Below are 25,924 nucleotides of genomic sequence, written 5' to 3'. Positions count from 1 at the left end.
CACCCACTTGATTGGTTTTACTTGAGAAGGTTTTATTGAATTAGATGGAGCCTGCAAAGGAATGTAATATTATTTTGAAAATAATGCTGTTAGACTGAGAAGAGAGGTCAGTCTGAATACAGATGAAATAACGTCACGTTTAGGTGAGAATTGTGTATGGTAAAGAGACTGTTGTGTGCAGTGAGGTTTTAAACTGTGCGTCAGTAGTTTTATACAGAAGAAAGTGTTTTAAGTGGTGCAGTCAGGATTGAGATGTACATAATTTGATTATATTTTTACTTAGTGAACAGAGAGAGTATCAGGTGTTTCCAAAGGTTTTAATGCCTGGCGGTCTGAAGATCCGTTGTAATAATATTTTACAAATTTCAAGTTAGTTTTGAGAGCGACACTCCTTTACACACAAGTGCAGCAGTCTGGCTTGCAATGTTTTACTTTACTTTCTGCCTCTGATGGCTTGAAGTTCTGTAATCCTCTTCACTTCGAAGCCACCTGCACCTGGTTCCCCAAGGACAGCCTTCCTGCCAAAACCTCTTATATTTAGGTGAATCTCCCTTTTTTTCCTCATGGTATTGCTCAGCCCAGTAGCTGTAATGACTGAAATCAAGGGGAATATATAGTTTGTGAGAGATCCTAGTAAGAACATCCAAACAGCCAAGTTTTGCCTGCACTATTTCATGTATGGCATGACTGAGGGGTGGCTCTCTTCCATTGCAAATTCTGAAGCAAAGAGTAGCTTGGAAAAGAGGGGATCACATGAAAAGGCAGTGTAGCCCAGCCTCGAGGAAACGGGCGATCAGAAGCCTTTGCTGGCTACAGATGAACCCCACTTGTCCCCACCTCTGTTAAAAGGCTGCGCTTTTTTTCTTCTCTTTTTTTAATTAAGGACTGGAGACAACATGATAGTTGTGCCTCTTTCACCTTCTTTGTAAAAGCTAAAGGCCATGAACAAAATTTATTGCTGCTGTAACAGATTAGAGTCCATAACCACAACAAGGAGAGACTTTGTAAGCCGGACAAAGCCTTCTTTTTGATTGCTCACCATATCTGGCCTTTCAAGAGTTGTGTTGCATCCAACGGCTGTGAAAAATCTTTTCTTCTTTTTTTTTTTTTTTTTTTTTTTTTTGAGCTAGGCTTCCAATATAGTTTTTCTTTAAACCATTGGTTTTCCATGGACTATAGTTACTAATCTGTTCAGGGTATTAGCATTACCATTGTTATTGATACTCCATACTGTGGCAGCAAATAAAGGCCATGGTCATGTAGTCATGATACTGTTGTCCTGTTTGTTGCACATATATATGAAGGAAGACAGTTCATGCTTCAAAAACCTTGACGTTTAAATGGACAGGTTGTAAGTAGACAGGAAAAACTACGTATTGAAGGAGACAGGGGTTTGAACAAATGTAGGTATCTATAGAGCACAGTGCACTCAATGGAAGCAGTACTTCCAGAGTGCAATTCATCTCATTCTAGGCAAGCATCTAATATACTGGGGATGAATGTTGCCTTATGGCTGTTTCTCTTCAGGGACTGCAAAGGGAGCCTAGCTCCAATGCTGTGGATACTTCCCTTACAAGTCTCTAACGTTAGGTGAGATGAATCCTACATTCAGTGATGTTTCTTCTTAGCTAAAGCATAGAAAAAATTGAACAGATATATCCTGAAGAACAGTGCAGAGGGGTGATCTATGAGACAGTGTACACTTTAATGTTCACTTGCCTTTAAAGAAGGAAAAATTCAAAAATAAATTGATTTGAATATGAAAATGTGGGCAAAAACATCTACCCACTTCTGTCTCAAAATTCTTACGCTTAAGTCATAAGACACCAAAAAAGTCTGACATTTGAAATGTTTGAAGTAGCACTGACATTATCACTCAGTGAGGAGCAGTGTCTTTGCTTGAAGGAAAATGAGTTTTGATTGAACCAATAAAAAAAGTGCATCTCTAACGTGTAGTGGAAAATTTCTTGAAGATTGCTGTTGTACTGTGATAACTGCCTCCATTTATGAAAGCTAATTCCAACTTCTCGTGTTCGTTTCTTTTCTATGTTATCAATGTAATAGTGTAAGGACCAGCCTCAGTGCATCTTTTTGTATGGATCCTATTTGAATGGATCCCTTGACTCTATTAATGGTGTATTAAGGCAGAAGGGAAGACTGACAGAAGGAGTTAGAGATAGCAAAGGTGGGAAAAAGAAAGGGAAAAGAAGCAGTATAAGCAGAGAGGGAGAAAAAGTCATGACACTGAGGTTACCAATATTGATGCTTGTTTGTAGATTTTGTGGGGCTTCCACAGTAGACTCAGTCTCTGTGATTTGCAGAGTATTGTTGCTGTGGGGACCTTGCTATGATAATATTTCCCCTTCAGCGTTACTGTGGGCCACATTAATTTTGTAACATAGGTGTGAAGGCTTCGTAGCTGCTGTCAGTGATATCGGCCACTTCAGCATCTTTCTCAGCCAGCGTGCTAGCACATGCCAGTATGAGGAAGGGAGTCTTTTGTTGTCCACGTGAAATGAAGTTGTGGCTGTAAGCAGCCTGCAGGCTCTAGGTTCCCAGACCCTACTTTAAGCTATTGTAATATCCATGTATCTTATATATATTTTTTTTCACTGTGTCTAGAGTAATCTGGGCTAGAGGGGAGGTTTCTAAATGAGACTCAGCTGGGATTTGCATCTGACAGGTGCTGGGTTCAGAAGTGGCAGGGCTGGCCTCTACCTAAGTCAGCCAGGGGATGAATTTGCAACGCGTTACACTGCAGCAGGTTGCAACTCCCTTTGTGGGATCTCTTAACACATGCCGAACAGTGTGTTTTGCTCAACTTTGACAGTGAGCTGACACAAAAGCACGCTATGCTGCTTTCTAGGAATGACCATGGGGAGCTGATGCAGAAAAGATAAAATACTCTGAATTTACACCTTAATCACCTGCTCATGAACTTGTAGACAAGTCTGTGAAATCTTGATTTAGAATAGAATAAATGAAATCAGAACCTAGCCCACCATCTCAGAATAAACTTTGGAGGAAGGAAAAAGAATTGTGCTCCTATTTTCTTTGCTGTTTTAAACAAACACTCCCAGTGTTTGTATGTGACCTAAAATGAAACTGGTAAAGGACCATTTTATCAGTTGTAGTTTTTTATTTAAGATGATTTTTATAAATTCATATAGCTGGGAAAATATTCTTTAGCGCAGTGTATATTTAAATAAATTTGACCCAGAGACCTTTTGGCACAATATTGAAAAAGAGAATGCATGATGCTCACAGAAGGCAGAGTTGTCTTTGGAACTTAGATGTATTATCCAGTATCTCTAACTATTCCTAGTAGGAGCTCAAAGTTGGATACTTTTTCAGCGGTGTCTGTATTGCTGTATCTGCTCAACTTGGTACTTACTTCATGTGGAATGTTTGGGGCGGGGGGGGGGGGGGGCGGGGAGGATGACAACTTCTTTTTCTTTTTTGGTTTTGAAGTATTTACACCAAAATGTAAGCAAGAAAATAATGCAAGAAGGAAGGGACAAGAAAGAAATAATGAAGCTTATAGCTACATCTTCCAGTTCTCATTTATGACATTTCAGTCCTATGCTACCCTCTGCTAACATCACACTTGTGTCAGGGAAGCTTTCTAGCATGGGTGACCTCTATCAGTAAGTGGTTTGGATTTAAACATGTAATAAATAAGCAGTATGTTGTGAGATTTTGGGTTTGACATGAAACATTTCACTGACTTGGTTTATAGCACAGCCCTCCAAGTAAACTGTGAGGGTGGGAGTGGGAGCTGCTGGAAATGAGGGAACTTAACAAAGCATTGCCATTGGATAAACGGTGATGCTGAATTATGTTCTGGGAGTATGGCTAGTGAAATAGCTGTGTATTTCTAGCTCAGTTGGCTAAACAGTAATGAGCACTGCAACATCAATGAACACTTCAAAAACCTTTTTCCAGTGTAGACCTCTACAAAGGAGGGACAACTAGAAAAGAAGTGGTTTTGTGTTAAGATGTAATAAAGTGTATTTGCCAGTAACTCTTGGACATGACCAAAAGCATAATTTTCAATTGAAGAAAAACATATTTCTGAACAACCAATTGGGTGGAAATACAGTCACTTAGGGAAGGGGGGCTGTAATTAAATAATATAATACGTTCCTGATGAACTGACACTTAAAATTAGTTTGTGTCTGAGTCAGACAGAAAATGGATTTAATATCTGAAGACATTCTGTGGATGATCTGAAGTCAGACTATAATAAGAAAATCTTAAAAATCTTCTGTAAAAGCTCATGATCTGCACAAACAGCCACTAAACTGGTGTGATGGAAGCAGAGATGACACTGGTGGAGTACTGTGGAGGACATTTGGATCGAAATTAACAGGACTAGGAGAGCTAGTTTAGAACAGCAAAGTTACGTGATACAAAGTCACTTCAAATTTGAGATTATATCAATTCCATGTCTAGTGACTGAATCACGCTCAGGTGTATAATTTAATTTTCATAGAAGAACCTCCTACAGCTCAAGCTGAGCAGATTTTTGTGAAGGAGATGTGAATAATGGGAGTGGTACAGGCTGGGAAGGAGAGCCCTGAACTAGTACCGAAATGGGATAAGCTCATAAAAAAACATGCTTAACGGATAGATGGGGCTGAGTTGATGGGAAAAGCTTGTCAGAGTCCCTTCACCCAAGAGCTGGGAGGCAGGACCAGGCTGGTGGTCACGGCACACATCTACAATGCAGGGGGCACATCCACTCCTGCCCTCCACCAGACCTGGGGACCCACTTTGGGCAGGTCCTGAACAGCACTGGGGTGAAATGAGGGGCAGACAAAGTGAGAGTGCCCAGCCGACCACAGAGATGGATGAAAAGTTCAGGGAGTTGTAGGCTTCGGCACAAAATGGTGTCAGCATGTCACTCTCAAAGGGTTGAATTTTCCTGCTTCTGTCCAAGGTCGATCGTGTTCACAGTTCTGCCATTTTCTAAAGAGGAAGCTGGCACAGAAGTAATGCAGAAGTTGCATGGCTTTTACACAGATTTCTTAAAAATAAAGCCTTGTAAAAGGACCTTACTTGAGGGCAGTGTTTCATAAATTAAAATGTGAACACTTCCTCCACCTCCCTGACTCTTTCGCATAGTTTTAGACGGTAAGAATTTATTTTATTCTTGTTTTTTCCATTTTTCAGCCGTAGGGCACTTTCTTGGCTGTTTGCTTTTTCAGTGCTTCACAGTGATTCTGTTGGGTGTTTAGTTCCCCTTTCCAGTGATGTCTGAGACCCTCTTAAGCTTATGGACTGCAAAGACCACTGTAGTTTTATTCTCTTGAAAACTGCCATGTGAAGTGAGGTCCCTCTGGCCTACTATCCTCTTTCCAACAGGAGGATGTATTTAAGGAGAGACTCTAAGAAATAGGGAGGTATAGCTTTCCATCTCTGGTAATTAGTGGTTTATGCATTTCTTCAGCATCAACACCTAATCTGCAAAAGACAATTAGATGATGTGTTAAGTACCTGAGTTGCTGGATGCAACTTCCTCTTGGATCCTCGAGCAAAATTTGAGACTATTTGTGCACAGTTTGATATAGTTAATAATTTGCACACTTAGACAATAGGCTAGAAAGGGGGATAACACCAGTCTGAGTGTGCTTTCTTAGATGATCTTATTATTGATGTTTGCTGACTGTGCCATAATAAGCCACTGAACTAGCATAAACTGCTCGTAACAGCAGCAGCAGAATGCTGCTAGATTTAGATAAAACAAAAAAGAAGGCAGCAAAAAAACCCAAAGAGCCCAAGAGCTTTGCACTACTCCAGTATCTTTGCTGGACTGCAGTCATTAGGGACAAAGCTTTCCATATTTTCTCTTTTTTTCAGGCTGACAACGTTCTGGATGGTTTAGCAACAGTTCAGGTTTTTCCAAGAGTGATGTAAAAACAGAGGGCTTTATTAATAGGGTTACAACATAGGTAAGTTTTTAAAATAGCTGCCACTTGGTGCTGTGGATCAGAGACTTGAAAGCTGGCTTGGAGATGGATCTCTAGGGCAGGGGTTTAATCTTGCCTGGTTTTGTGCAGACCCATCCAAGTCTAAGTTAGAAGCCTCTGAAAAGTGTTACTGCATATATTCATTAGACAGCCCTTGGTAGAGTCTGCATTATTCATCTGTGTTTAAGGGAGCTCAGCAGCCACAGCCTTCCTGCATACCAAACACACAGTGTGCTTCCAGGACTTGGTCCATCCAGCCTGATGAGAACAGAATCAGATCTCCAAGACCAAGTATGTTCTTCACAAAAAGATGAAAGAAAGGTGGCTTAAGAGAGGAAAGACTAAACAACTGCCACTATCTATGGACCATACCCTATTTGGCATGATTTCATCTCCAGCCTAGGTTGTAGCTAAACTTCAGACTTCTGGAAATGCCACATGTAGAGCTATGGTAGAGTAAGTACCCCAGAGTGAGAGCACAAGCAGGAAAGCTGCGCCTCTCAGAAGACAGCAAGCTGTGGCTAGCAGAGCCACATAAATGTGGCTATGCAGAGCTGAAGGATAAGTACTTGAATGTTGGAGCTAGGTGTAGAAATGGTTACAGTTGTGCATAGCAGTATGTGTACGTAATACACGAATAAACGGTTTTGTCTTTCAGAAGACATGGAGGAAACCCCATTCCAAATTTTAAATGTAGAGAACATTGTTTAATTTGCAAAGCCAAGTGTCCATAGTTAGTTACAGGCTACAAAGCTTAATTTGATCCCTAGCCAGCTGCGTGGCTTCTGAGACCAAGGTCAATTAGAGCTATCTGGGGGTACCCCGGGCACACTGTAGTGTGCTGGGTGGTAATACAGGCAAATCCTCATTCATTTGAAAGGCCATTTTCTGGTTTCACATAATGTAATACCAAATTCATCATGAAGCAACTTGAAAGTAAGGGCTCTTTTCAGATCCCGTATTGCTGGTGAATTTGCATGACCATGTGGTGTTTCAGCCTGCTCGCTTGGGTGCAGGTGGGAATGGGGCTTTGCACTTAGGTGTACAAATCAACAAAGCACACAAAAATATGTGCTTCCTTTCCATCAGATGTGCCTTCTGATTGGGCTGTTCACGTTCTTCAAGTGAATGCAAATTTCTGTGTTAAAGCAAGAGCTGGGAACCTGGTGGCAGTGATACCACTGATATCCAAGCCTTTTCTTCATTGCAAGCTTTTATTAAGAACAGAGTAGAGCCTGAATAAAGTTGTCTTTGGTGTCTGTTTGTATGCATGTACAGTTAAGAAGAGATAGGTCCCAAATTTTTCATAGTGTTTATAATAAGAAATCCAAATTTGATGCTAAAGTAAGTAGATACAATTCTGAAAATATACAAGGAACAGCTGAAGCGAGTAGGAAGGTGTCATTTTTATGCAGCCTCATGCAGAGTAAAGCTGTCCCTGCACAGCAGATGGGTTTCTTAAGTACATACACTGTTTCGGAATGCAGAATATTTTTCTTTAATTGGATGTCTTCTCAGGCCTCATGTTTTCTGAGTATTTCACCCTCTTTCATCAAGGGATGAGCTCTCATTTACAGTAAAGTACCAGGTCTTTGGTATGGTGTACCTATACGCCTAGTGATCACGCTGGAGTTGTACCTGTATTAATAATTGCCCATATCTGAAGGAATTTAGGAGCAAGAAAGAATTGAGAACTTTCCTCAATTTAACAGAGATTATGCGTAACTTCAGTAGCATGTACAAAACATAATTTCTGTTTCTAAAATTCTTCCTAATATAACTGTTATCTTCTTCCTTAATTCAAATTTCTCTCTCGCTGTTAAATTTCTTACAACTATACTAATATACTACTTTCAAGTAGACAAGAATAAACAAAAAAGTGCATAAATTTTCAGGGCCCAACTCAGTAAATAGATAAGCCTGTGCTTTGAAAGTAGTAGGGAAGAGGGCATTATTTGAAAAGATTTCCTCGATTGTGGAAATTTCTTTTTAAGTTGATGTTGACCTTGACTGCAGACTGTGCTGCTTTTTGCTCATGAGCTATCAATGAACTGGGAGCAGAAATGCTCGGAGAACAAACTCTTTTAAAAAGATGCATATAGTCTGTGCTATATTTTACTAAAAAAATATTCAGTGTAAATAATTAAACCCCAAATCCATTTTATTTTAGGAAAACAGTTGCATTTCCTTGCTTTTCTTGATGTGTTGCACTCCAACATGACCTAGGAAACGTACTCAAAGTATGTAATAAATATATAACACTAAGGAAAGATTTTGATGATGATTCCAGATGATGGGAAAATTTGCTCTATATCTTGGCCTGTTGAAAAAGATACCAAGAACTTGAAAGTTGGAGAAAACTGAATTATAGCATAGCTGCTAAATCAGATACTCCCAAAATGTTGCCTTTGATTTACTGCTGTTGATGAATCTGAAGCTCTTCAGAAGGAATAAAAGTTCTGGAGCCCTTTAACTTCAAATTAATAAAGTCTGTGCAGTAATATAATTCCAAATCACTACAGCTGTTTCTTTTATTAGCTGTGGCTTCATGTTTCTGTCCTTGACACTTAAAGATCAAACCTACTTAAATATGAATCATTTACAAATGTGAACTTACTTCAATATCTTATTTTGTCAAGAAGCTCAACAGCTCATTATATAAGAGGAATGTGTCACAGAGGTAGTCATCTCCATGATGGTGGTGCAGGCACACTACTGCTATTCCCACTGTGCACACCCCCCATGCCCCCAAGTGTACCTGCAGTGTGCTAGAGCACTTCTCAAGCAGGTAGTAAGACATAGGCTAAGTCCTGAAAGAAATTGTGGGTTTAAGGGCATATCTACACAAGGAAAGGTAAGTTTATTTTGGAAAAAAAGTAGTGGTTTAAGCCACCCCTGCACAGTGATGTGGCATCCTCCATCCAGAAGTAGCAGGACTGAGTGGGACTTTGCAGTTGCTTCTTCTGGTTATGGGAAGCTGTTCACAGAACAGACAGTGGAGCTCAAATAGAAATGCCCCTGTGATGTCCATGATCCCTCAGGCAGGGTGACAGGAAGATATTTCAAAGACAATGGATAGGAAGAAGATTAGGAAGGAGCAGGAATATGAAAGCACAAACACAGGGAAGGTCAGGAAGGAGAGGGAAGAGAGGGGCTTGAAGTGAGGACAAACCATTGAACATGGTGTCAATATGAGAAGCACAGAGTTTTCTCAGTGTCCAAATGATCACCTCAGAGCTGGTAGTTCAGGCACTCTTCAGGGAGTGCAGGGAAGCCTGAATCCCCTCAGGCACAAAGAGAGATTGAATCAGAGCTTCCTCCATTTTGAAAGATTGCTGCAAGAGCTAATGCACAAGGAGCTGAAGTGTAGGTGGGATGTAAGCTCCAGTTTTGCAGCCCTGTGAAGAATGAGGTGATTCCAGCAGATCTGGGAGGGTTGATCTGAAATGGGACTTTTTGCAGTAGTCTGCTTATTGTGTGTTCCTTGTTTACTGGGTGACAAACATGACACATCTGGAGTTTGTTTTGCAGAACCACCAAATGCTCCCAGCTGTAACAGTTGCTAAGTTTGAGCTTTGCCCTAAATGTATTGGGTGCTATAAAATAGTAAGTGCTCTATGGGGGTCTAGTATTTCAAATTGGGCACCTAGAATAAGGCAACTCTGGAAAATCATTTTGTGTTTTTTTTCTTGTGCTCCAGAATCCTGTGCGTTTCATTGACACTAATTAAAGCACACAATTTCATAGAGCCATTGCAAAGTAATTGGTATTTGTAATGCATGAAGAGATCTTAGTGAGAGCATCAAAGTCAGTACTTCTGTATTGTGTTCAATACTTAGCTGGATTCAGTGGTGAGCCCAAGCATTGAATTGAGTAGGCTAAAGAAGTATACAATAACATATTTTATGCAGCAAATGAGAGAAGGCCATGTAGAACTGACATGTTTGTTCACCGGCTGTTACTACATCATAAATTGTTTCCTTCTCTTTAGGATGCTGAATTTGTAAGTAATGGGTAGAAATTAGCCTGAATGTTCCTCTGACTAGCAGCTAGGCTTGGGGAATTGGGCTGTTTTTTCTTTGAAACTGTACTGTGACACCGTGGGACGAGGATGAAGAGACTGGCTTCACAGTAGAAATTGCATGTACATGTGCAAGAGAGAACAAAGATGGCCGTGGCCGAGCTGGAGGAATAGCGAGCTGAGGCCAGTGTTATTGATGGAGTAGAGGGAGCTGGGTTTGCTCAGTAACAGACGTGTGGAACAGCTAAGGAGGAAAGAGTTGTGAAGGGTCACTATGAAATATGGGAGTGAGCTAAACAATTTCCTTTCTTTGATCTCCATTCATTTATAATCTTATTGGTGTTGAGTCTCCTGGCACTAGAGCTTTTACAGTGAATAGTTGAAAGTACAAAAATTGATTTCAATTGCGCTGGTCTTATGCTGAATGGCTTTCTTTAGCCTAGAAGTTACTTGGAGTTTTACTCCTTTAGCTGTTGGACAGTTTAAATGCTAAGCATTTAATTCACTTCAGACAGCTCTGAAAACAATAGCAAACTACAGACTGCTCTTATTTCATTGTCTGCAATTAATGTTGCAACAGCCTTTGCACCAAAGTTTAACCAGAACGCTTTGATTTCCTCAATGATAAATGGATATCTTTTGACCAATATAAAAAACTGAAATAGTTAAATGTTTCAAATTCAGCTTTAGATTTGCTAGTGTTTAAAATTAGTACCTCTGCATTTTTGTTGTGCTAAACTAATAATATAAAAGAGTGTGTGTGTCTGTCTGCATAATGAAGACGAGTTGTTCTATAAAATTATGCAGTGTTACTTCTTCCATTAATGGGAGGAAATAATCAGTAGTTGGCAATAGGATTAGAAATTGTATATAGCTCAGATGTAAGCCTATTTTTTTACCTTTTTAAAGGTTTCATTTTATTTACGTCCTTTTTCCTGAGTTGTTGTGAATCACTTCTTTCTAGTAAGTATATGAAAAATCTTTAATTTCCTGTTGATCAGGCTCATTTTTCCATGTTTTTGTGCTTTGATATATTTTTGGAGAATCATGGTTAGCTGCTCACATAATAATTGCTAGGAATATGTGCCTACGTCTCCTATTAATAATTACTTAAAATGTGCTAAGCACTTTAGTTTTCTAAGTCAAAAAAGAATCCACAGTATTTTAATTCATGTTTTGTTAAATAGTTCAATGGGGTTTTATGTTACCAAATGTGAGAGTATCATTACGCACTTCACTTTCAGAATTTTTGTCCTTATGTACATTGTGTAACATACAAATTTTACGTGGAGCTCTGAAATAATTTTATCAAAAGATTCATTCTTGTTAGCCCTGTATTTCTAACTCACTGGAGCCTCATGAAGCTATCTTTCTCCTTTACAATCTATACATTTCATTTATGCCTAGAAAAGAAACATCTGGCATTTTTTTAATGAGAGCTGTACACTCATTGACCAAACAAGCAGCAAGGAATCTGTTGTATGGCTGATTATGGCAAGAAAATGAGGTAGTAGTCTCACTAATAATCAGTAAAATTTGTATGAACTGGTGCTGTTTCATTTTCTGAGTCAACTAATCTCATAACTTTCACTCTTATAATAAAACAAATCATGTTTAAAAATGGGTGATGTGGAAAAATGCTACTTTCAAATGTAGAGATTAGAAACATTTAAAACGTACATAACTGTGGCTAAAGATGCCGACTCTTAATTCTCTCCTGTCTAGAGCTTTCCTCTTTTATCTTTGAAGTTCAGTCATTATTCCATGTCGATGCCATCGGTTTTATTTATTTTTGTATCCTACAGAAATTAATGCATCCTGTTTAGAGCCAACCTTTTTAGAATATTTATGAATGTAACATATCAACAAGTTTATATTTTATCAGCCTGTGGAGCTGGATTTTGGAATTTGCTTTTTTAGTGGTTCTTTTGTGGAAGAGAAATCTTTCAGGCATGAATTGATAGTCCAGATCTTTTGAGGTCTGTCTGTGCTAACCTATGACCTCTGTTCTTAGGAGGTCAACATCTGAGGGCAAGAGATTAAGGCAGTTAAAAGATTGGAATGGGAACTGGAATGGAAAAATTAGCCAGCACATTTTGGGTGGAAAACATCAAAGTCATCAAACAATTTGCTTATTTTAAACTCAGTTTAAGGGTAACAAGCTAATTGTACTGTGTTTGTTGACGCAAGCAATTTATATTATTTGAGAACATTAACACTGAAGAATTTTTTTTTATTGGAGAAACATAATGCCTGTTCAGTATAAATGCACTATGTATTCTGTATACTAAATGCTTTTGTGCAGCATTTTTTAGGGTAGTAATTCAGGATCTGATCATACAGTCTGTATGCACTTGGCTAGCCCTATTTCTTACAAACAGCAATAGTAAGTGTTGTGGAACCTGAATCTTGCTTATGGTCTGCTGAAGTGTCCTTGCTCTCATTGGAGAATACAGGTGCTCTCAGTACGTGGGAAAAATTATTCCCATATTAAAATTTCCTGACTGTGATTCTTAAAAACGTGTGTAATCATGTCTTTTTGTTACAGCTTTTCAAATGTGAATTCCTTTCCAATGCAAACTCGTCACCAAGGAATATGCTTTAATAGATTATAAACTGATTTACAAGAAAACACAGCACTGTCAGTTTGTTCTTGTCTGTCATAGTTCAAAAATTCATTAGTATGTGTTTTTAGAAGAAAAACATCTGTACAACTGATTTCAAAGATGATATTATTTAGAAAAAGATAACTTTCGACATCTGAAAATGATGCAAGTTCAAGGATTTGTGTAAGCAATCACGTTTTTGTGTTGCTTGTTTAAAGTGCAAATAAAAGTGGTTTCAGTATCACATGCAAAAGGCAGACTAGTGTTTCAGTGTGCAAACCCACCTAGCAGGAAAGAAAACAAAGAGTTATGGATATCTCACTAACAGTGCATGGATTATGGTACTTCTCCTATCAGTATGACTACTAATTAAATTAAAGTACTGTAAAATACAGCTAAACTCAAGCGGACAGCCTCTGTAAGCCTTAGTCTAACCTCTATGCATTATTATTGTTCCTTTGATAGTGAAGGATATGAGGTTTAAACCCCTTTGCAAGCTTATAACTTTCCAAACTATTCCTCTAAAGTCCAAAATGTTTTTGCAGCTTTTAGCCCTGACTTGCACCAGAGGGGAAATTGAGCAAAATTGTCACATTTCTTCCTCCTTCATGGAAGGAAGAGAAGGGAAAGCAGGAGGAGCTGTAGTGGACTGCAGCAGCCCATGGACTGTTCCTACGGATGCAGCCACCACTTTGTTTCCTTCCTGCCACTTCACTAGGGTGGCTGGAGAAGCTCTACCAGCTGCAAGGGCTGCCGGGTGTGCCCCACATCCCCAGTGGTACTGCCACAACCTGCTGTGGCCCGCATCCCCCAGAGTTCCACAGGCGTAGGGGAAACAGGGAGCATTTGAAGGGGCAGGACCAACCCTGAAGGCTGTTGTATCTTGGAGATCTGTTCCCCATTTTAATTCTTGGGATAAAATGGCGTAGCTTCTGATCAGCCATTTTGTGATTCTTGCTTGTCAGCTTGTCTGTGATTAAATAAATCGATAGGATCAATGGTTGGAGAGCTAATTCCGTTTTACAGAATGGCTTTGGTTACCCACTTGTGAGAACATGTGAATCATCATGAAGGAACAGAGGACTTGTTAATTAATAAAGGGAAAAAGTTAAGCAACCCCGAAGATAGTGTGCTTGATGTGACTTAAAATAACTTTCTTGTTTGCCTAAGCCCTTTCTATACCTTTCCTCTGTTCTGTCTGTTTAGATGGTAAATTCTTCAACGCATAATTCGTTTCCTTCTTAGTCCATACAATATGCAAAATCACTGCTGTTTTTAATTACAATAGTAATTGTGATTTGTGGCTATTTGAATTGTTAGACAGCAGTGATACACATTTTTTTAATCTGAAAGATCTGCTCCCTGGGATTTTTGTTGGATGTGCATATCCTCCTGTTTCATGACGTTTGAGGATCAAACAAGCCTGCTTTCCTTCACTATCTTTTGCCCACCCTTTAAAAGTAGCCTACAGATACCCGAGATCTACAGATCGAAAACCGCTCTGGTGCAGAATACAGTGCTGGAGGTTTTTTCATCCCTTAATGACTGTTGCATTAGTTCTGAATGTACTAAGAACTGCCTCCAAGTTTTGTGTGCAGTAGCTTGCAGGGCAGAGTGGACTGCTTGCTGAGTTTGTGGAAGGGGTAATTCAAAACTCAAAGAAGTTATAATACAATTTTTGAATGACTTAGAAGTTATATTTGACTTTTAATTATGAAATCCTGCTTTATTTTAGTTTGATCTGTGTGAGAAACAGGTAGAGAATATATCCTCTGTTCCCTCACATGTTCTTTTCACAACAAAAAATTGCTGTAGAGCTAGACAAAACTGATTAGAATTACCGCAAATAGTATTTTCAGGCTTATGTGCATGTGAAGGTTGAAATTTCTAACAGTGCAGCTGTGCCAGATCTCTGACAGCAGCCCTCATTGCTCTTGGAATCAGTGTCTCCAAATGGGCTCTGTAATTTGCCTCAGCTGAGTCACTTCCTTACCACGAACTCCCATAAAGAGATGATTTCTTTTGCTTTGCTTTACACGGTTTAGCCTACACTGCCCCCCTCCTTTTCAAAATAAGAACTCATCAGAAAATACTTTTTGTAGTAATGCAGTTGAGTTCAGAGGATTTCAGAAATCTAGATTATTGGCGGCCTATTTTGTTGAAGGGACTATTGGTTTTCATGTTCCTCGTCTGTTTCTAGCTGCTACTTTGAAGGAGAAACCAGCAAAGCAGCATGTTGATTTTCTTTGTAAGTAGTTGTTCCCAACTGCCAGGTAAGTGTGAATGTCTATGAGATACTTCAGGTGATAGTTATACATAAAATCTTTAGAAGTATATTGTAATATATCTAAGCTGTTATATCTCATTTTTTAATTTAATTGTGAAGAGCCAAAAAAAGATTCTAAATTTGTTATATACATGTGTTGTATACACATATATAGTATATGCATAAAAGTATGAACAATAGATTTATGAAAGGTTGCCTCAGCTGCATTGAAGCAAGTGGGTATCAAAAGGAAGATGACTTAATAGGAGAGAAGTTCAGAATGAGATATACATGTTGATGACCTCATCAATTAAAAAAAAAACACTCAACAAAAAAAACCCCAAACATCATTTTTATAGTTGCAAGGTGAAACTGACAGGAACTGATTAGTGCGTCTTTCTTACGCTGACAGTGATACTCCCTTTCTATTCCAAACTTCCACCAGGTGAGCTTGACACAAGTAGTCATGTAACAAAGCGACGCTATGGAACATGGCGAGTCCTGGCTGTGTAACTCAGTTTAGTTTTTTGCAGTCACTGGTAGCTAAGACGCTGTGTGACTGGCTGCTTCTAGAAGATGTTGCATGTGTTGCATTAGTAGGTCACCTTACTCTAACCAACCAACAGTCCCCAGTCTATGTCTGTGTAGTCAGCATGGTCACAACAACATGTGCTCCTTTCTCACAGTTCTCTCTGCTAGCACATCCTAGAGCATGTTGTTTTACGTTATTCCCCTTTTGCAGTATGAGGTATTAGACAAAATGAAGCTATACCAGTACAGCTGTGTTAAGTTTGCTCTCATTAGGCCAGGTAACAACAGAAGTAACGATGTCATGACATGCTCTTTTTGCATCTAGTCTTCCTGTGTAAGAAGGTCAGTTGAGAGTTTTCACAAACCTGCAGAAAATTTTTGAATTACAGATTATGGTTGAGACTGTAAGTGAAAAAGTATATGAACTGTAAGGTGGTATTAATAACCGGAAATTAATTGTGACACTGTATGCACACTAATCGCTGTGGTGGAAACATCCGGCTGCTATAATGAGATGCTGTGTTGGGAACAGGATACCACCATGTTCCCTTTCTGTGGTAGCAGGTGGTAAATTTGCTTAAGCTTGCATATTTTGTTATACTGTAGAGGACTACAGTTTGTGTGTGGCATATAAATCCATTTTCATTTAACTTGGAATTGTTAAAGCAGGTTCCCATTTAGTTAAAGAAAAAACAAAGGATTCCACAGGGATGGGTCTATGTGTAAAGACTTAAAACAAATCTGTTTTGTTTTTTTTTTTTAAAAAAAAAAAGGCACTGCTTTATTAAATGATAGTTCAAGTTTGTCAGAATAAAAAAATCCGTATTCCTTGAAGTAGCCAGCTGTGACCTCTGAAATGGTTCATGCATATCAATATGTAAATGCTAAATGTGACAGTTAGGAGCAGAAATGGGATAGAAGTAAAGGTGGGGGTGTGAAGAACTGGAGATGGGGAGGAAATTGGTAAAATTGGATCGCTGGGTATGAACTAGGTAGTTTGTGGGACTGGGGCTGACTGGGCTATAGCTGTGTGCTTTGCGCTCATGGTCCAGGGTGCATGACCAGCCAGGGCTCTGCTCGCTGGGATACAGCACTCTGCCAGGGCACTGGGTGCTCACCCTGCTGTGTCTGCCCAGGACCCCAGGCGCTCTGTGTGCGTGTGTGGGGGGTGTGCATTATCTGGGAAAGCCGGTGCAAATGAAGACGCGGCTGCAGCTGTGGTTGCCCTGAAGTCTGGTGGGGGAACGGCTTGGTGACAAGTGCCAGGCTCCCTTTAGGTGTGCTGTGGCTGGTGGGTAGCCCTGGAGAGCAGAAGGGCTGTTTTTCCTGACTTGTGCATGGACAATTTGAGAAGGGAGGCCAAGCACGTGGCCTAGAGGTAGGGTTCTGCTGCTGCCGTGTGGGATGTAGATGAGCAGGCTCAGGTGGCCCCTCCTGAGAGAGGATGGGCTGCACAGCGCTCGCTGTAAAAAGATAGGTGCTTGTAGAATTCCCCTCTTGGCATTTCAGACAGACAGTGCTCATGACACTGCCACATGCACCCACAGGCGGAGACTGCTGAGATGATCAAGCAAGGTGTTCAGGAGAGTTCTCTTGAGGATGCTGTAGTAGATGCAGCCCTAGAGACCTGTTTGACAGAGCATGCCAGTAACTTAATTCTGCCTATGCAGTCTCTTTCTACAGAGGAAAAGAATCTCTTTGGAAGAAAGACGAAGTCTGCAGTCTGGTCAGATCAGTGTTCCCCTGCCAAGTGCAACTGGATTGGTATGTACCCCTCAGCAGATGGGGAAGGTACAGAGGTGGCCTTGGCCCAACCCCAGACTATACCCTTTCTCAGGGGGGATCCAAGCCAGATTCCCTCAGATTTGAGGGTTAATTTAAAATTTCTTGCGTCAATAATGGTGTTCTTAAACGTGCCAGTAAACGTGAACATTTAGTTTATGATCAATGTAGCCATTGAACATCCTGAGACTCTTTTTTCCTTTGTATGTGCTTGTAAATCATATATGCCAAATATCAGGAGCATAAATTTCCAGTGGCTGGTTCTGTATCTCATGCCTGTGTCCATTAATACACAGCCGGGTCCTGGGACTCTTCCTCTTCACACACTGACATCCCCTAGGGACACACATCTAGTGTTCAACTGCATCTGGTCCAGGCTTGCGAAAACTCTCTCCAGTAATCGTCCCAAAACTCTTCAGCCAAAGACTCAAGACAGCTGCACTTCACAATCCAACTGAATTCTTTTTTTTGTGGCTGACAAATGATGCCTTTCAGGTTTTTCTTTGTTAGAGAGACTATTAAGTTGAAAGTACTGCAAATTTCAGAAGGCAATACTGCACTAGCTTTATATATATAGCGTACTAGGGCTTTTTTGTAGTTAATTTTTCTGTACTGTGCTGTACAAGCTGAAAAAAATGGAATCTCCCAGGTACTGGGCAGCATTAACAGACTGAATCCCCATTCATTATTTTTCCTGTAGGGGAACTGTGACTTTAAAAGAAATGGATGCTGCCCCTGTTTCTGTAGGCCAGGTCTCTGCCAGCATGCAGTTTCACATGACTGGAGTTTGGCTGGCTGCCGTGCCCCCCCCTGCACCCCCAGCCAGCGTTGTGGTCCTCTTCCCGCAGGGTCGCTGGTGCTGATCTAATCCTGCAGAGAGCCATTTCAGGGAGCGTAACTGAGAGAAACTAATCCTGAAAAAAAAAAAAAGGTACAGAGGAGCAAATGGATAGGCTGGTGTCAGCGGAGCGGGGGCTGCCTCTTGGTAACAGCTCTGCATTTTGGTGGGTTTATCTGGAGTACAAACCTCTACAGGCAGCTCAGCATGAAACACGTTGGGCTCTGCTCAGCATGCCAGAGATGTTCCCCGCAACGTGACAGTGGCTTTGTGGTCCCTGTAGTAGGAGTGATACAAGGTCTGTCCTCGTTGGTGGCAGGTGGTGATTTAAGAGTTGGCAGGGTTCACTGGAGGAAAGCATCAGGAGCACAAATCCCAGCAGGGAGTTGGGTCTGGCCTTCAAAACGCCAGAGGTGTCAATAGGCATCGGCAAGACCTCGCAGAGGGTTTAGGGAGTGTCCTAGTCAAGGCCTTTTCTATTTGAGCTTCCCCTGTTGGACTGCCACGCAGATCTGAAGCACCAGATCCCCCTGCATACTAGTTCCCCACAAGAACAATGGTCTGTGCTTTTAGCAGAGCTGCAGCTTGTGGTTTTTCTGGCCAGGAAAAGAAACAGGATGAGAAAAGCAAATCCTACCTATTCTAGATGCTTTGGTGGCACCACACCATTAACTTGTCTATTAAAATGTACAGTACCAGGAAGTTGGTGAATGACTGGGAAGGTAAGCAGTGTTCCTCAGCTCTGTGCCCAACATCCCTGTGGAACTGAAGAGCAACCTTTAAAAGCTGTCCTGATCAGGCTTAATTCACTGTTAACTTCTAGTTTGGAGTTTTAGTATGGCAGAGCAGCATGTATGCAGTGGTCATTTCTCAGTTCCCTTCCTGCCTTTCAGCAGCTGCTCCTCAAAACTTGCAAAATGTGAGCGGTAGGCTTGGAGGAGTGCAGCATGTGGTGTAATCACAGCTCTTCCTTCCCTGTCAGCTTCCTCTAAGCAATCTGTTTAAATTTTTTTCTGCTTCTGTTGCATTAGTTTAAACTGCTGTGAATGATGTGAAGACAATTGGAGATATGTACTAAAACTAGAATTTCCTATTGTAGTGTTCTGCTAGTTCACATTGATCATATTATCTTAAGTGTGTAACAGTTCCAGAGTTTTACTTTGGAACTTAAATCTACTAAAATGATAACCTGCCTTCTTCATGACAAGGAAAAAAATAACATAAATTTCATACACAGTAGCAGAAACCATATTCTTTCCATCTGATTTTACTACATGCATCAATTACAGAGTTTGTGTGCAAAGCACTTGTGTGCAAGAAGTTAATCTTCTTCAGAGGAAATTTTCTCACTGAATGGAAAGGGAGGATTTTATAAAATCAGCCCTTAAAGCTAATAGTACTGTAATACTGACAAGTATACATAAGTGTCAGTAACCTTATGAAACTCGGTATATAATCCATTCAGTGTTGTGTTTTCCAGGCTTCCAGAAAAGTAAAATGTATATTCCCTGATATTTCCAGTCATGCATGTTTTCCTAGTTTTTGCTAGTAATCAGTGAGTTTTCAAAGCATTCATAAATACTGATCAAGTGTAAAAGTATGCTATAAAATGTTATGTTGTGATACTGAGATAGCAAACTAGTTTTATTGCAAATCTTTCAATTATCCTTAGTTACCAGGAAAGTTAAACAAGTACCTTAAAACAAAACAAAAAAACAAAAAAACAAAAAAACAAAAAAAAAAAATCACACAGACCAAAAACCCAACCAGTTCATTTTTAAAAAATAGTTTATAATAAAGCTCTACAGTGATAATAATGTTATTCAGAATTCCTTTTCTACAAAGAATGTGATAGTGGCAACTAAAGTCCCGATTTATTGATGACTCCCCTTTCTATAACACAGCTTAAGGTTTTCTTGTTATCATCATCAGAGGAAAGTTACCATCTGAACTAATTAATTCTACAAGACTTTATAGGGAAAATAATTTTGCAGCTATTTTTTCTAACTGATACACATGTGATTTTAGCTCTGGTGGCAAGAGGCAGGGTAAAGTATGGAAATGCAGACAGCTGCCTCTGAAAGAAACAAAGCTTCAAGGAAGCTTAACATGCTGAAATCAAGGGGGGGGCATATAATCTCCATCCTAGGGTGCTAAAGTACCAAGTGTCACATCAGTCCAGGGTTATTAAGAGTTTTTGCTTTGGGATATGGACTTTGGGCTAAAGAGTGCTCATGAAAGAAGGACATAAAAACTGCAGGCAATGGCAATCAAGCCAGTCTGACCTCAAAAGATGTATGACAGCCTTGCATCCCACTAGTAGAGAAGACCTGGAAAAATTAGAAAAAGCGGGTAAAGTACAATGTTAGGTTATCAGTTGCAAATCGTGCCTTACCTTTATTGTAGTACCTTACCTAGCATTGTATTTTAACTAGGTTATTTTCTTAGACAATTAAAATGTACTAAAGGCAATCTGGCCTTCAAAAAGGATCTGTTACAGTGTCCAAGGGAAAATTATCAGTTAAAATAAGGTTTACCACGTGAACTCTGAAATGGGTAAAAAATAGTTTACTGAGCCCAAGACCTTCACTTGTTTTTGAACCTCCTGTGCTTCCCTGTGATTTATGATTAGAAATTAGAAATGTTTTAACAACATAGTGAGTATAAAACTGCTGTGCCTTGTGCAATGTATCCCACTGAGTCACCTCATAGCATCTAGGCAGCCTTTAAGGACAACCATATTAAATAAATATTCAAGTTAAAAATAACTTTCCTAAGTTGCACCCTACTATTTATGTAAAAGATAAAGGGGTGAGGGACAGAATTTAAATGGACCTTTGTGCTGTGGGGAGAAAGTAGGGGTTATCATGTCTTGCCTTTCCTGACGGTGTGTCTTTCCTGTGGTTCCCCAGTTCATTGGTCTTCCCCTTTGGCAGCCAACCATGGTTGCCCCAGAGCTTTTATGCTAGGTTATAGAAACCTCAGGAAGGAGTTTGGCTGGCATTTTTCTGCTTTTGGGGAGCATGTAGTAAGGGGGAAGATGCTCTTTCCGATGGTGTCTAGAACAGCTTGGGGAAAGAAAAGAATAGAAGCAATCAGGTCCTTGATTCCCTACTCTGGTTCACAGTAGAGCAGCCTCAGTGCTGCTGAACTTCAGGTGCCTCCTGGCTCCTCTTCCTAAAGACACATAGGCCAGCTGGGAATGGCAGGAATATAATATATTTCAATGACTAGTGTGTCTCCTACACCAGATGAGCCACTGACCTGGGGATCTGGTAGTGGGATTTCCTTCCTTACTCTGCCAGTGTAGTGCAAAAGCAAGTCACTTTGAACAGGTCAGGGAATTTGCTCTTAAAGTATTGATTATGGTTTCTCAGCCCTTTTAATAACCTGATCAGTTCCAGTGTTGCAAAAGCCACTGTGTAGTTTCTGTAACAACAGATAATTGTTTGCAGCATCCCTCTAATACCATTCGCATGTTAACTGCATTGTCTTCAGAAGCCACAATGTCAAAGTCCTCTCGCAAGGAGGCAGACACATTATTTGGTGCTCAGTGGTGCAATTCAGTCATTTCTGGCTGCAGTCTCCTTTTCATAACGTGCAGTTTGCTTTTCTGATGGCAGGCCCATTGGGGAGGAAGGACTGGAGGGATGGCTTCATGCTTTTCTCATCCTGTTCAGAACAGCGTGCACCACAGCTGGAGTAAACAGGGAGAAGAGTACTGCCCTCTCCCAACCTTACAGTATCTCACACCACTGCTAGGCAGCCAGCCATAGTCTTGTGGGTTTTTGCTGCATCATGGCACAGGCATAGCAAGATGTTGTCTTCTACATCACAAGTACTGTACAGATGGGTCTTGGCATGTAACAATTTGCAAGCTTCCCCTTATTTCTCAGACTGAGGAGTCTGCTGTGAGCTATCTTTATCCAAAACTCCTCTTGCTTCCATTTTTATCTTAAAGGCACTAAATAGGTCAAGACAGGGAAATGCGACCAAATTTTCAGAAAGTGGTGATCAGTAACAAAAATTATGTAGGCACAGGTTACCTGGGTTTGGTTCGAAAGAAATTACGACATGACTGTTGATGAAGTTGGTGATGATTATTCATGTGGTTAAGAACCACTGGGGCAGGGTCTGAGGCTGCAAGGGAGGGAGAATCTGAGACTTTTTAATGAATATCTGGGGTAATGAACCTGAGGTAATGTATGATGTGCTACATAAGACAGAGTTGGGGTTTGGTTTCACTCAAGAACCAACAGATCAGGATTTTAAGAAGGGCAGACGAAGAATGGGTGAGTAGAATGGACCTGCTGCTGCTGCTAACAACCATTAAAAAAATACAAAGCCAGCTGCTCTCAGAGCAGAGCTTGATCCTTTCAGTGCCTTTAACGGCACAGTATATATTCAGAGAGGGGAATTCATGAGGCCCTATGGACCTACACCATGGCATTACAGAAAAATGCAAACCCGAACAATGGGTGGCCTCAGCAGTTCCATCTGGCTCGCCATTAACAAGGTTAAAGTAAAGTGGGTTTCCTTGGCTGTGTCACACACAATTTACACTTCAGATGCTTTAACTTTGGAGCCAGACCGGGGGAGCACCGCTCTAAACACACGTGGCAAGGGTCTCCTAACATGTGTGGCAAGTGCATTTGGTATTGATGCTCTTTGAAAGATACAGAGTGGTAGCATTTAGATAATTTGTAAGTACTATTTGGAAAGTGCAGATTTTTTGGCTAAATCATTAACCAAAAAAAAAAAATTCCTGTCAACAAATCAGAATTACAGTCAAATATAGTTTACTCAGAATATTTTAAGGACATTATAATGTTAGTCGCTGGATTCAGCTAACAGCAGAAGTTATTAAAGGCCTGAGAAATGTTACCACTACCATTTCTAGATTGGAGTTTTCTGGTTAAGTTTTTTAACTTTTAAGCTGAAAAGGATATTGATACATGGAAACGTAGTTTGTTGTAAAACATTCTGCTTTCAGAGCCACCAAAATACTTAGCTAATAGCATAGTTAACCATGGCAAATAATGACCTTTAAAAAATTTTAGCTGCAGAGAGCCATCAGTATATAAACAGGTACATTGACCTGTTAATTTCTATGCCGTTGAGTGTAATAAAGCATTGGAATTATCACAGCATTTTGCAGAACTCATGCTCTTTGTCTCGGCTTTGAGATGCTTCAAGGGAACTTGACTGTCCTATAGGCTGTCCCATCCTTGAATAAAAATTCAGTTGATAATTCAATTGTGAAGCTGTTTTATGATCTGTGAGACAAGCATTTGAGCAGTTAACTCTGTGGTAAAGATCTACGGTAATTTCCAGAGAGAGAATACATCTGTTGTTGCTGCAGAAGTGCTCAAGGCAATCCATAGAGCAGGGCAAGTGTTGCACTGAACAACAAACACGAGAAACCTAGCCATCTCGCCTGCCTTCAACCCCAAATCATGAGTTCAATAACAGAGCAGAACTTCATACTCCTCCTGAAGTTAAACAATTAAACTTGTGTACCATAAAACCAGCAGACATCACTGACGAGCAGTTATCCTAGTGATGGCAGTAGTCTAGCGTAGGAAGGCCCCAAGCAAGCAGCCTGCCACACTGAGCTTCCTCCTTGGTGAGCTGTGCAGTACTGCTGTGATGGGGCACTCTTCCTCTTGAGCGTGCTGCCAAAAGGTTGGCTTCGGCCTCGCCAGTGCTGAACAGCCCTGCAGTTGCTTCATGCCTTCCAGGTTTTGCCAGCTGGTGAGCCAGTGTCACTGATGATGAATGGTGTCCACCTCGGCAATGTGACATTGATAGAGGGCTTGGTGTGGATGGCCCTGTGCTTGTTTATCCCTCTCCCTCTTCTGTTGTCCAACTCTCTGACCCACTCTGATGGTCCCTCTGTGCTGTCCTTTCGTATCTCTTAGAAAGACAGGAATATCCTTAAATAATACACTTCAGTTTCTGACTGTATGCAGCAGTGCTGTAATCAGAACCATGATTATGGCGAGATGTCATTTGACAGGCATGTCAGAGTTGCCAGGGTCCTGCCCACTGCGCTTGAAGTAACAACAGGCAAAGTAAATGGAGCTGAGAAGTCATCTCATGACTAACTGGTCACAAACCATTGACAATCCCTTCTCTTCTCCCTTCTTAGCTACCAGACTGCTCTCTGTCCATGAGAAGCAACTTTTGACTCAAGCCCTATCTTCACAATAGCCTCAGAAAGAAAATAATCAGAGAGCTATTCTTGTTGAGTCTGGACAGGTGCAATGCTTCCACACCAAGCATTGCAGAGTGGAAGGGAAATGAAGAAAGCATAATGCAGCAAGGCAGAACCTGTGAAGGAGGTAGAAGGGAATCCAGCTGCAAGTAGCACTTGCATGAGCATAAGGTGGGAAATGCCCCAGCTGTGCTACGTGTGAGTAGCGGGAGAGTTCACAAAAAAAGGATTAGTTAACCTGAAATAGGGATGGTTGATTTTATGGGGAATATGTAAAAGAATGGTGTAAAAACATATTTACTTAGACAAGGGAAAATATACACGTCTGTCTGCTGTAGTGTGTATTTAACTCAAAGCACACTTCGCAGCGAACTCAGCTACTTTTTTGTCAGTTCTTCTCCAGTTCATTGTCGCTAACTGAAAGGGAATTCAGCCACAGCCACCCTGTTTAAAAAACTAAGTTCAATATCTGCATCTTGTACCTGGACTTCCAATGCATGATCCATCCTTCACATAGACACTCCTACTGGTGCAGATCAGATAAATGAAATATTATGATTGACATATTCGTAGGTAGAAATCCAGTATACATTTGTGTAAATGCCATGAGTGTTCTGTGACCAGGGGTAAATCCCAGATACAGGGTGCAGTTCCATGCTGCATGCAGTTCCTCTAGAAAGAGTGTTTGAGGACCATGGGAATCTCACTGCTTAATCTATTCCCTCCCACCTCCTGCCAGTGTTTATCACACCCACAGTTGTGCCAGTGCAATGGTTTATGATTTTGCCTCGAAACTGGAGGTGTGATGTGAACCAAGCTAAACAAACACTACAAACTGAAAAAAAGTAGATGAATTAACTGAAAACTTTTGCAGTTGACAACTGGCTACTAGTTTTAGTTGCTGCATGGATCATTCTCAGGAGTTTTTGAAAGCAGATTGTTTTGTCCTTGGAAGTATTCTTGAAAAGGGGGCTGTTTACTACATGATTATCTTCCATTTATTTTCACATTACCAAAGAAAAGCTATGAATAAAATGCAAAATAGTTGAGCTGGAGTCCTGGTCACTGCTTATGTTTCTGGATGGGTTGCAGCACTTGAGCAGGATCCCTGGCAGTTCCCTGCATCCTGCCTGGCAGAGCATACTGTTGCTGGCTTGTTTCACAGTATGGAGTGTGAAAACAGAAGGGCACCCCAGAAGCTGTCGCTGATGCTGCCAAGACAGCAAGCAGCGGTGGCACTCACTGTGCAAAGCTTTGTGGGAAACCAGGATGAAAGCTAAGCACAATAGTTTATTGAAGATATTCTGGTTCAGGCTTTTCAACCATGTAGAAAGTGTGTGTTTTCCACATCCAATTCTCATTTTTGTGCTTACTGCCAACAGGGAATGAAAAAGACCTGTGGAGGGTTTTTCTGCGTTTGTGCAAAGTCCAATTAAGTCTCATTTTTCATGTAATGCTTCAGTTGTAGACACAAGTGAAATGACTTTTCACAACTTGTCTATGACTTTTCATCCCACTAGTTGGACCGCAGTGAAATAGCCATAACAAAGATGACAATTTCAAAATCAGGTATTTCAGGCGTTGTTCAGAATGTGCTTGATTCCTGTTCTAGTTCAGTGAATGCCGGTTAACTTGTGGCCCCATAACCTATGGTTGTACTTTTGTACCATAACTTTTTTTCTTGCTTTTGT

General features: G+C 40.6%; 1 protein-coding gene across 1 annotated transcript in view; it reads left to right on the top strand.

The window, feature by feature from the left end:
- Positions 1 to 25,924, top strand: part of LIN28B (lin-28 homolog B) — an 87,711-nt gene that overhangs the window by 48,749 nt on the left and 13,038 nt on the right. The window lies entirely within an intron of this gene.

The sequence above is a fragment of the Strix aluco genome, chromosome 3, assembly GCF_031877795.1.
Source record: "Strix aluco isolate bStrAlu1 chromosome 3, bStrAlu1.hap1, whole genome shotgun sequence".
Lineage (NCBI taxonomy): Eukaryota > Metazoa > Chordata > Aves > Strigiformes > Strigidae > Strix > Strix aluco.
The sequence above is the reverse complement of the archived record's forward strand: the minus strand, read 5'-3'. Positions and strand labels throughout refer to the sequence as shown.